General features: G+C 44.1%; 1 protein-coding gene across 5 annotated transcripts in view; it reads left to right on the top strand.

The window, feature by feature from the left end:
* The window catches only part of LOC122790431 (C-terminal-binding protein 2-like), a 1,897,537-nt gene that overhangs the window by 1,251,199 nt on the left and 634,224 nt on the right, over positions 1–12,114 (top strand). The gene's annotated exons all lie outside the window — the stretch shown is intronic.

Below are 12,114 nucleotides of genomic sequence, written 5' to 3'. Positions count from 1 at the left end.
TAGGGACGCTACCCAGGTGTAAGAACAAACTGCGAGATTGAACACTCTCACATATAGAAGTTATGTCCTTACCATAACGTTCCATGTGGAGTGTTCATCTTGCCTTTGTTCTTACATTCCCACCCTCCCACCCTCAGGAAGAACGTCCAGTTTAGGTGTCTGGTTTGGTTCTCCTGCTTCTGCCTTGAGCAGTTGTTGTGGCTATATTTTTCAGCTATATTTTTCTTGTTTGGCATGAATGTGTTATATTCTCTTCTGTTGACTTCTGGTTTGCTTGCAAACTAGATCTGAGGTAAAGGCAGAAGGGGGATTGTGGGAGTTAGGTTGGTCTCGAGCTTCTTCTCGATGCAGAGCTTTGCCAAGCGGCCGACACGGAGCCGAGGATCGGCTCCGAACCCAGGTGTAAGAACAAAGGCGAGATGAACACTCCACATGGAACGTTATGGTAAGGACATAACTTCTATTTTTCGAGTTTCAGAACCAAAGTCTTCAACTTAAAGCTAAGTACCCTGTTGGGGAATCTTTTTCTTGCTCCTTACCGATGTCAGTAAAACTTAATAATTGCATTACTTGTGGAAAGCAAATACGTCATAAAGATTTTAATTTGTACTGTATTCCTTGTCTAGGCCCTGACCACAACTTACCTTGCTGTCGGTTTTGTGCTTTATTTAATCTGCGCACTATCCATCGTTGGTACATTTTTGCATCTAAATATTTTGGTTCTCGGTTTAATTATCCAGAAATGACTTATGTTAGCTATACGACTACCAGGATTCAAAAAAAACGCAAAGAAAAAGACAGACAGGCCATCGAGGTCCAAAACTGCAGAGGACGTTTCTCCTACGCCAGTCGCCGGTACTCAGTGAGGCGCTTTCACAGCCCCTGATACCCGCTACTTCTGACTCACAGGCCTCTACTAAGACCCATTCGGAGTCCGGTATGCCGTGAGATGCTTCACCTATGGAACCAGCGGATGTCTCTACCTTGGATGGGTCTGGAGCCACTGTGCAGGCACCGGCTTCTGCGGGTGTTTTCAGGCCTACAGACTTGCATATTAAACCGACTCCACCTTCTATACTAAGGCCTAAATCTCTATCTATGTCTAAAAAACGATGTCCAGGCCACATGTTCAGGCCGCTATGGCTAAAAAACAAATGATCAAAATGGCTGAAGATCTTATTACTCTAATCAGGGGTAGTCAACCCCCCCCCCCTCCCCCTTCTAAGAGGCCTAGGGCTGAGCTTGACTATGAATCTTCTGATCAGGACTCTATTTCTTTTGATTCTTCTAATGACCTGGATTTGTCTATACCTACTTATGAGGATTCTGAGGCAGAGGATTCCATTTCCTCTGCTTTCCCCCCTGAGGACTTTTCTTTTGGGGAAACTTTACATACCTTAAGGGAGCATTTCCACTGGGAAAGTCAGGAATTTTCTGAAAATCCTACCCCTTCTGATAGAGACTCCAGGGCACTGGATAGGTGGGGTAAAAAGATTTATACTTCTGAAAACTTGGCAATTAGGGTTTTAAACTGCCAATTTCATATGTTAAAATATCAACAACATATTACTGGACTGCTTAAACAGAAAATGATGTTGATTTCTCACTGTGTGGAAAATAAAGATTTACAGGATTTATTGCATTCTGCTGAACAAGGGAAACTTACTTTGCAATGTGGTTTTGATTCTTTAGAGGCCTCTTGCAGGGCTGCTGTTACTGGGTCTGTGCTTAGAAGGCATGCTTGTCTTAAGGAGCAATCTCTGCCTGATCATGTTAAATCAAAATTGTTGGATGTTTCTTTAAATCAGGACCGTCTGTTTGGCAATAAGGCTGAAGAAGTTCTAAAAAAGATGGAAGATGAAGCTAAATCTATGCAAACTGTAAAGGATTTCTTACAAGTGCAACCTCCAAGATTTAGTAGGCACTGGCCTACTAAGAATTGGTCCTTTCCATCTCCTTCCAGATCCTCTCAAGCCAAACCCAGACACACCAAAAGCACCTGGTTTCAGTCCCAGGGGACTCTCAAAACTAAGCAATGGGGGGGCCTCCACTTCCAAATCTGAAAATAACAAGACACCCCCTATGGTAAACAGTCTGAATGACTTTCCTTTAAAATTACCAAGCACTTAACTTTTAGCCGCCCCTTTTTTTTTTGGGGGGGGGGGATTGCTCTTCATGCAAAAAACTGGGAACTCATAACCCAGGACAAATGGGTTTTAAATATAGTGTCCCAGGGATACAGATTTCACTTCCACATGTTGCCAGCACCAAACGGGTGGCCAGACCTGCCACCAAATCAATGGAGAGAGGCTCAAAAACAAATACTTTCCCTCTTAAACATGAGGGCTATTCATCCGGTACCAGAAGAGGAAAAGGGACAAGGTTTCTATTCCAGCTTTTCCTGGTACCCAGAAAAGACAAATCATGGTGTCCAATTCTGGACCTGTCTACTCTAAACACCTTTTTGGACATTCCAAAATTCAAGATGCTGACTCTTCACCAGTTACTTCCTATGCTAGGCAAAGATGCCTGGTTGACAACTCTATATTTAAAAGAAGCATACCTGCACAACCCAATCAGGGAATCTTGCAGAAGATACCTACACTTTAAAGCAGGCTACTTGCATTATCAGTTCTCTGCACTGCCCTTTGGCTTGTCTACCGCACCCAGGGTATTCACTAAGTGTCTGGCTCCAATAATTGCATTTTGCAGGAAAAGAAATATTCAAATATATCCATACCTGGACGATTGTCTAATTCAGGCAGAAAACTAGGCCACACTCCTAAATCATGTGGTGTTTATAAAAAGGATTCTAACTTCTCTGGGGTACACCATAAATGAAAAGAAATCACAACTGGTACCCTCTCAACATATTACATTCCTGGGTGCAAGCTTGAATACAACTGCCCAGATGGCTTTCCTCATGCCAGAAAAGCAAACTCATTTTGTAACTTACTTCAAACAAGTGGCCACAAAAACCCTGCTATCTGCAAGACAAATACTGCAAGCTTTGGGGTTCATGGCCTCCTGCAATCTTCTAATTCCATATGCAAGACTGCATATGAGGAAACTTCAGTGGTACTTAAAAAGTCTATGGAGTCAACATTGTCACAGCCTGGAAACGATTATTCCTGTCGTATCTTGCCTACGCCTTGAGTTCCTATGGTGGGCAGAGGCCTGCCACCAAAACAAGGGACTGCCATTCATACTACCCCCTGCTGTCCAAACCCTATCTACAGACGCATCAGACTATGCATGGGGGGGTGGCTCACCTGGCAGGGAAGTGCATTCAGGGCAAATGGAACCCAAGTCAAATGCACCTGCATATCAGTCAAAAAGAAATGTTAGCTGTACAGAATGCTCTGACCGCTTTCAAGGGCCACATTCTTCCAGGACAACTAATGGTAAAGACGGACAACACCACTGTTATGTGGTACATAAGCAGGGGGGTACACATTCCTACTTCCTCTGCAAACTAGCCATGGCATTGTGGAACACGGCCTTGAGCTACCAAGTGCACTTACAAGCTCAATTCTTGCCAGGAAAATTGAATACACTGGCAGACAAAGTAAGCAGAAATCTCATGGACCCACACGAGTGGAAACTGGAACCACAGATTTTCAACATGTTGGCAAGCAAATGGGGGATCCCAGACACAGATCTATTTGCCTCCGCCCAGAACTACCAATTGGACAAATTGTGCACAAGGACTCCCCACAAAAAAGCTTGGAAAGTGGATGCTCTGTCCTTCAGCTGGAAAAAAAAAACATCAGTCTATGCCTTTACCCCTCTGACTCTGCTCTCCAAAGTTCTGCTAAAAGTCAAACAGGACAAACCAAGAATGATTTTGATTGCTCCAGACTGGCCACGCCAACACTGGTACCCACTCCTGAGCAGTGTGTCATAAATATCTCCCTGGCACCTGTCTCAGACACCTTCTTTGCTATCTCAGCAGGAGAACCAAATTCTGCACCCTCCGCTTCCAGCATTGAACCTTGCAGCTTGGCTAATCACTTAATTTCACCCTTAGCATCCATCAGCAAACCTGTGATGGATGTCATCTTGGAGGCGAGAAGACCTAGTACTAGAAAATATTATGCTGACAAATGGAAAAGATTCTGTGCCTGGAACCAGTCTTTAGGGATGAGCGCAGCAGTGCCAAGTTTAACTGAGAATTTTTAATACTTAACTGAGATGCTTCACAAGGGCCTGTCTTTTTCCTCTATTAAAATCCACGCTTCAGCTATTTCAGCTCACTATAACACGGAACCACCCCTCTTTTCTCATTGTCTGCTCAAGCAGCATCTCAGAGGGGCAAAGAACTTGAGACCTCCCAGGAGAGCTCCTACCCCTACCTGGGACCTTAACTTTGTTTTGGAGAAGCTCACTCTACCTCCTTTTGAGCCAACTGCTACTGCAGACTTAAAATTTCTTTCTTGGAAAACAGCCTTCCTTTTAGCAATCACTTCAGCTAGAGGGATATCTGAATTACAGGCCCTTATGGCAGTGGAGCCTTTCATCATCTTTCATGCGGACAGGGTATCTCTGAGGACCAGTCCGTCCTTCATGCCCAAAATGGTTTCCACTGTGGCTCTTAATCAGTACATTCATTTGCCAACCTTCTATCCCAATCCACAGAACAAAGGGGAACAGATTCTGCATTCCTTGGATGTGCACAGACAACTTTGATTGTACTTGGACAGAGCTAAATTTCGAAGAAAATCTGAACAATTGCTAGTAGCATTTGCTGCTGGGGCAGAGGGGAAGGCTGTTTCAAAACAAACCATTTCTAAATGGATAAGCCATTGCATTCATCTCTGCTATATGCACCATGGAAAACCTATACCCCAGGGGATCAGATCTCATTCCACCAGGGCTGCATCTACTTCTGCAGCCTTTCTCAGAGGTGTTCCTACCAGGGATAGTCTAGAAGCTGCTACCTGGAGTTCTGTACATACTTTCACCAAGCATTATTGTTTACCAATTTTCTCTAAATCCAGAGCTGGCTTAGCAGGTGCTGTCTTGCAGGGCCTTATAGCTGGTCCTAATGCTGTATAAATACCTCCTCCCAACCATAGCTTTGGGAATCCACCCAAATGTAACGACTGCAACAGTGAAACACGAAGAACATAGTACAGTTGTGTACATTTACCATAGATGTAGATTTTCGAGTGTATTCTCTGTTGCAGTCCAGGTTACCCTCCCTCCAGCCCCCTATTTTTCTCTGGCTATAACTCTTATTTCTTTTGCTATACTTAAAACCCTTTTTGGTGTATTTGCTTTTGGTTGGAGGTATATTTTTGTGTTTGTGTTTTTATTTTTATTTGCTCCCCATTAGGGGGGCACCTGACATCTGAGGCAAGAAAAACTGATAAAATGGCGTCTGCTGCATGTTTTATACCCCTGACGTCATGGAAGAAGGGACAGCGACCGACGCAGGACCCAAGACTTTATTAATCAGGCCGACTGAGGACAACCTGCCAGCAGATTACCCAAATGTAATGACTGCAACAGTGAATACACTCGAACATCTACTTTTATGGTAAAGTGTACACGACTGTACTTTCAATAGATACTGTCCTGACCGAATTAAGCCCTTTGTTATAAAGGGGAGACAAGGGGATGCCTTGTGTCCTAACCAAGAGTTTCCAGGTGGTTGTCTTCCACTGTTGTCCCCCCCCCCCCCCCCATTATGGCAGATACAATCCAGGCAGTATCCACTAGAGCTTTGCAATTGTTTGATAGCATACTAAAAACTGGTGGACTCCAGAAGTATTCTAGAGGTAGCTACATGGTTCTACTTCTACAAAGCATTACAAACTGGAATTTTTTTTTTTAATTCTAGTCTGATCTTTGTTAGGATCGTTCTCTAGGGGCACCTGGATCCATATTATTTTCCCTTCTAAGTTAGTTGGGCTTTGGTAATCAACCCATGTAGCCTAAGCAATGAGAATAGTTAATGTAGTAGAATTGTGTAAGTTGCACCATTAGATGTTCAGATTTTCACTGCTAGAGTAGCCGCACCCACCCTTCTTCCCCCTTTCCTGCAAATAATTGTAGTTGGCATGTAAAGCAAGGTTGTGTTGTTCTTCCTCATATGTTTTATTATTATTGCTTGGCTTTTCAGGATAGCAAATTGTCTGTGCAAGAAAGTCCTGAACAAAGCTTCACTCTGCATATTTACCTCCTTGGGATAAGCCAGTAAGCTGTCAGATTGAAGAGGCTGGGGGGCAGAGCATTTTTTAAGCTGACCACTTGTTTCCTAGGCAGGGAACAACCCATATAGCATGAGGGCTACTGCAGCAGTGAGGAATTCAGAGACGTATTGTTCTGTTTAAGTGCAACTTAGAACCATACATTTCTTGTAACATAGCCATTGATGTTGACTAAAGGGCTGCAGAGAATTTCGGCTTTTTTAGAGAATATTCATGAGGCTGAGCTTGGAATATTGCATTAATTGTTGACATAATACTATTGAACTGGGTGCAGAGGAAGGTGAAAAACTGCAAAGGGGTGGGCTGAGTAAATTTGACTAGATGGTAGCTTGCTTGCTTGCTTTGAACACAGTCTGGGTGAGAAAGTAGGGGATATATTAAATACACAGGATTATTTGAGAGTGGTGTGTGTTTCAAGTTTGATAGAATTATGGAATTTATTATGTAAATGGTGAAGTGAGGGATCTGAAGGGTGAACAAAGATGGAATTGATAGGAAATGATGGGGTGAAGAACTGATGAGCCAGATTGAAAGAGAGGCTGCGTGGGGCTGTTTATGACATCGTGTAGACTAAATCTTTATCTTCCATTAGCAACTTCATTATAGTGCTGCCACCCCCCCCCCCCCAAAAAAAAATGTAGTGACTCATTAGTGTACATTCTTCCCTGTTGTGTATTGATGAAAAATGCAGAGTGACTTGGTACTGTTACATTTGGTGGATGTTCTTCATCTCATATTGCTGCAGTCCTTACTTATGGGTAGTCCGCGGTCCTCGGTCGGCCCGAATACCAAAGTATTAGGCTGACATCGGTCATGGGCGCCTAGAACTGACATCAGAGCGTCAGGGTATAAAGGCGCATGACCGACGTCATATCCTCAGTCTTTTTTGCCGCATGGTCCGATGCAGAAGCAGCGTTGCAAGTGCCGTTCGGCGTTCTGAAATTTTTCGTTTTCGGAGTTTCAGACCGATACCAAGTTGGGCTAAGTACCCCGTTGGGGAATAATTTTGTTTTTTCTTGTCTCAGTTACTTACTGGATGTCAGAAAAAGTGAATAATTGTATTTCTTGTGGGAAACAGATACCGCATAGGGATTACCACTCGCTTTGTATTCCTTGTTTGGGACCGGAGCACGGCGTCGGGTGTAGGTTTTGTGCTAGGTTTAATAAGCGCACTATAAAACGGAGGTTAGATTGCGCTAGGTTAGTCTTTGGCAAGAGGTGTAATTATAATATGCCGTCGGATGTTCCGACGCCGGCTTCTACTAAGAAGCGCAAAGACAAATCTACAAAGCCTAGGCAGGATGATTCGTCAGTTACGGACGCCGGATCTTCAGAAGCTACAGCTGAACAGCTGGATCCGGCTGAAGTTTCTGTTGAGTCCCAGGGGGAAACTTTGATTTTACAAGATGTGGCCTCTCAGGAGGCAGGTCAGGCTGAAGGGGCCTCTCAGGTTACTATTCTCCCTTCTATGCCTAAGGTGGTTAGGCCTTCTGTTACTGTTTCTAAGGCTCCTTCTAAGGGCAGGTCTGTTTTGCCTTCCTCTGGGGTCAGTTCTGGTTCTTCAGGGTCTGTGCCTAAAAAGCACATGCTTAAAATGGCAGAGGATTTGATTACTTTAATTAGAGGTTCTATGCCCCCTCCTGATAAGAGGCCCAGGATGGAGCCAGAGTTGGAAAGTTTGGAGCAGGCCTCAGATGATTCAGAATCTTCTGCTGAAGACATTCAAGATTTCCCTCCTTATTCTGATTCTGATGCAGAGGATTCCACTCCTTCTGCTTCTCCTCCAGAGGATTTTTCATTTTCAGAAACTCTGCATTCCATGAGGGAGCATTTTAGGTGGGAAGGACAGGATTACTATGATTCCCGGAAGAGACTTAGGGAGTTCTTGTTTTTACCACAGCATAGACCCTTAGCTATACCTCCGGTTTTGGATGTTGTTTCAGATGTTTTCTCGGAGGCTTCCCTTAATCCAGATTCTGTGCCTCCTGCTCCAGTTAAACCGGACAGGTATTACAGGGTGCCTGAGGCTCATAAATATCTGTATAAAAGTCCTAGGGCGGATCCAGAAACTATTAGTCAGGGGACTAAGGGTGTTAGAGCCTCTGTTGTTAAGAATCCGGTTCCTTTGGATAAGGAAGCTAGAGCTTTGGATAGATGGGGTAAGAAGGTGTATACCTCTTCTACTTTAGCAATGAGAGCTTTGAACTGCCAGTTTCATATGTTGAAGTATCAGAATTTCCTCCTTTCTCAGCTAAGATCTAAGGTGGATGCTTTAGCAGAGGGGATAGAGTGTAAAGAATTGCTGGATTTGGTGCATGTTTCTGAACAGGTGGGGAAGCACTCTTTGCAATGTGGTTTTGATGCTTTACAGGCTTCTTCTAGGGTGGCTGCCACTGGTTCAGTTATTCGTAGGCACGCCTGGCTTAAGGATCAGAATTTGTCTGAGCATGTTAAGTCTAGAATTCTGGATGCCCCTTTACAGTCTGAAGTTTTGTTTGGTCCTCCGGTGGAGTCAGTCTTAAAGAAAATGGAGGACAAGGCTAAGTCTATGCAGACTGTTAAAGATTTTTTGCAGGTACAACCTCCAAAGTTTAGTAGAAATTGGCCTACTAAGGGGTGGACGTACCCTTCTTCTGATTCTCAGTCTAGGGGTAGATCTAGGCGTGGTAGGGGCAGAGCTCAAAGTACCTTCAGGCCAAGACAATGGAGTTCGCCTGCTCAATCTGCTAGTGAGGGCAGGGGCCAGTCCTTTCGTAAACAGGCCCAATGACCTGCATTTTCAGCTGCCAGATTCTTCTTGCCTGGCAGCTCCTTTGGGAGGAAAGTTGACTCTTTTCAAGCAAAATTGGCATTTAGTCACCCAGGACAAATGGGTATTGGACATTATAAACCGAGGTTACAAGTTCTATTTCCATACCATGCCTCCTTTCAAGGGCATGCCAGACGTCCCTCCTCGGCAAAGGATAGAGGCTCACAAACAAATTTCTTTACTTCTTCAGATAGGAGCTATACAGCCAGTTCCTCTGTCAGAAGTGGGCCTAGGTTTTTATTCTCGCCTGTTTCTAATTCCAAAGAAAGGGAACACGTGGAGACCAATTTTGGATTTGTCTATCCTCAACACTTACCTGGACATTCCAAAGTTCAAGATGCTGACTTTACAACAACTTTTACCTCTGCTGGGAAAAGATCACTGGATGGTTACTCTGGATCTCAAAGAGGCTTACCTTCATGTTCCTATCAGGTCCAGTTGCAGGAGGTACCTGCGTTTTCGGGCTGGAGATTTACATTATCAGTTCTCTGCATTGCCCTTTGGCTTATCTACTGCGCCCAGAGTGTTCACAAAGGTTCTGGCTCCAGTGATAGCCTTTTTCAGACTAAGAGGAATACAGATTTATCCTTATTTGGACGATTGCCTGATTATTGCACAAGAAAAGGACGAACTTCTTCATCATCTACAGTATGTGATGGCAGTGTTAAGATGCCTAGGGTATTCTGTGAACGAAACAAAGTCCAGTCTAGTACCCTCTCAGGACATGTGTTTTCTGGGTGTGAGACTGAGTACAGCTTCCCAGATGGCTTTTTTGACCCCGGACAAACAAAGAAGCCTTTATCTTTATTTCCATCAAATGTCTCTACGGTCCAGGCTGACTGCAAGGACAGTCCTTCAAGCCTTGGGGTTCATGGCATCTTGTATTCTGGTGCTTCCCAATGCCAAATTGCATATGAGGAAGCTTCAATGGTGTCTCAAAAATGTATGGACACAGCACTGCCAGGATCTAGACACTGTCATTCAGGTAATACCTTGCATTCAGAAGGAGTTTTTGTGGTGGGCTCAGGAATGTCACCTAAACAAGGGACTCTCTGTGACCCGGCCAGAGGCGAGTCAGATTCTAACGACAGATGCTTCGGACAAGGCTTGGGGAGCACACCTCAATGGAAAATGGGTGCAAGACACGTGGCCTGTCAAACTCCAACATTTGCATATCAACCTGAAGGAAATGTTAGCAGTCCAGTTTGCTTTGCTGGCTTACAAAGATTTACTTCACCCAGGGCAGGTGTTGATTCAAACAGACAACACTACTGTCATGTGGTACATCAACAAGCAAGAGGGAACCCATTCTTACCCTCTTTGCAGGCAAGCGATGATTCTGTGGGAAACTGCTCTCAATCTACAACTCAATCTTCAGGCAAGGTTTCTACCAGGAGCACAGAACTCCTTAGCAGATGTGTTGAGCAGACAAATAGTGGATCCTCACGAGTGGAAATTGGATCCTCAGGTATTTCAAAGGTTGACAGTGTTATGGGGAACTCCAGACATAGATCTGTTCGCTTCTCCACAAAATTACCAGTTGCCAAAGTTTTGCACAAAAATGTTTCATCACACAGCTTGGAAGGTGGACGCTCTATCATTCAGTTGGAACAATCTGCATGTATATGCCTTTCCACCTCTGCCTCTTCTTCCCAAGGTACTTTTGAAGGCCAGACAAGACAAGCCAACCATGATTTTGATAGCACCGGATTGGCCTCGACAACACTGGTACCCACTACTGAGGACTTTAGTCTGAGAGCCTCCATGGCCTCTGCCTTTGATTCCGCATCTTTTGTCACAAGAGGGCAACCACTTCCTCAATGTCAAGATTCAGTCTCTGCATCTAACAGCCTGGCATATTCTGTTTTAGACTCTGGAGGGTCTCAGCTTCCACAACAAGTTTTGAATGTTATTTTGGAGGCCAGGAGGCCTAGTACCAGGAAAGTTTACGCTGAAAAATGGAGGAGATTTTTCATTTGGAGCAAAGGAAAGGACTTTGATGTCTCCAAACCTGATTTAAGTGTTGCTCTTCAATATCTTACTGAGTTATTGGACAAGGGTTTGTCTTTCTCCTCGATAAAGGTCCATGCTGCAGCCATTTCTGCTCACTGTGATTGTGACCCTCCTTTATTCTCTCATCCTTTGTTTAAGCAATTTCTTAGAGGGGCAAAGAATATAAGACCCCCACGTAGAGCTCCTACTCCTGCTTGGGATCTCAATTTTGTGTTGGAAAAACTTACTCTACAACCTTTTGAGCCTGCAGCTACTGCCGAGTTAAAGTATTTGTCATGGAAAACTGCCTTTCTGTTGGCCATTACCTCTGCAAGAAGGGTTTCTGAATTACAGGCCCTCATGGCAGTGGAGCCTTTCCTGATTTTTCATAAGGATAGGGTATCTTTGCGTACTAATCCTTCCTTTATGCCTAAAGTGGTTTCTAGTGTGGCCTTAAACCAAAACTATTCATTTGCCTACTTTTTATGCAAATCCTCAAAATAAAGGGGAGAGAATTTTGCATACTTTGGATATTCACAGGCAGTTGCGTTATTATTTGAGCAGAACCAAGGAGTTCAGACAGTCTCAGCAGTTGTTTCTTTTGCTTTGGGTTCACAGGGTAAACCTGTTTCAAAACAAACTATTTCTAAATGGATTGGGTTTTGTATTTCTTTCTGTTATTCCCATCATGGTAAGGAGATTCCTGCTGGAATCAGGCCTCATTCCACTAGGGCTACTGCTACTTCCACGGCCTTTCTAAGGGGGGTAGCTACAAAAGACATTTTGGAGGCAGCTACTTGGAGTTCAGTGCATACTTTTTCTAAACATTACCACCTTCCTCTTTATTCTAAGTCTAGGGCTGGATTTGCCACTGCAATTTTACAGGGCATTTTAGCAGCCCCTAATGCTTTATGATTTTTACCAACCTCCCTTTCCCGTTGCTTTGGGATTCTACCCATAAGTAAGGACTGCAGCAATGTGAGATGAAGAACATAGTACAGTTTTGTACCTACCATAAATGTAGATGTTCGAAGATCCACATTGCTGCAGTCCAATTTACCCTCCCTCCTTCCCCACTGTAGTTTGACTTGGTGCTAT

The sequence above is a fragment of the Protopterus annectens genome, chromosome 16.part0, assembly GCF_019279795.1.
Source record: "Protopterus annectens isolate FY-2018-M chromosome 16.part0, PAN1.0, whole genome shotgun sequence".
Classification (NCBI taxonomy): Eukaryota; Metazoa; Chordata; order Ceratodontiformes; family Protopteridae; genus Protopterus; species Protopterus annectens.
This window is presented reverse-complemented; position numbering and strand designations above follow the sequence as displayed.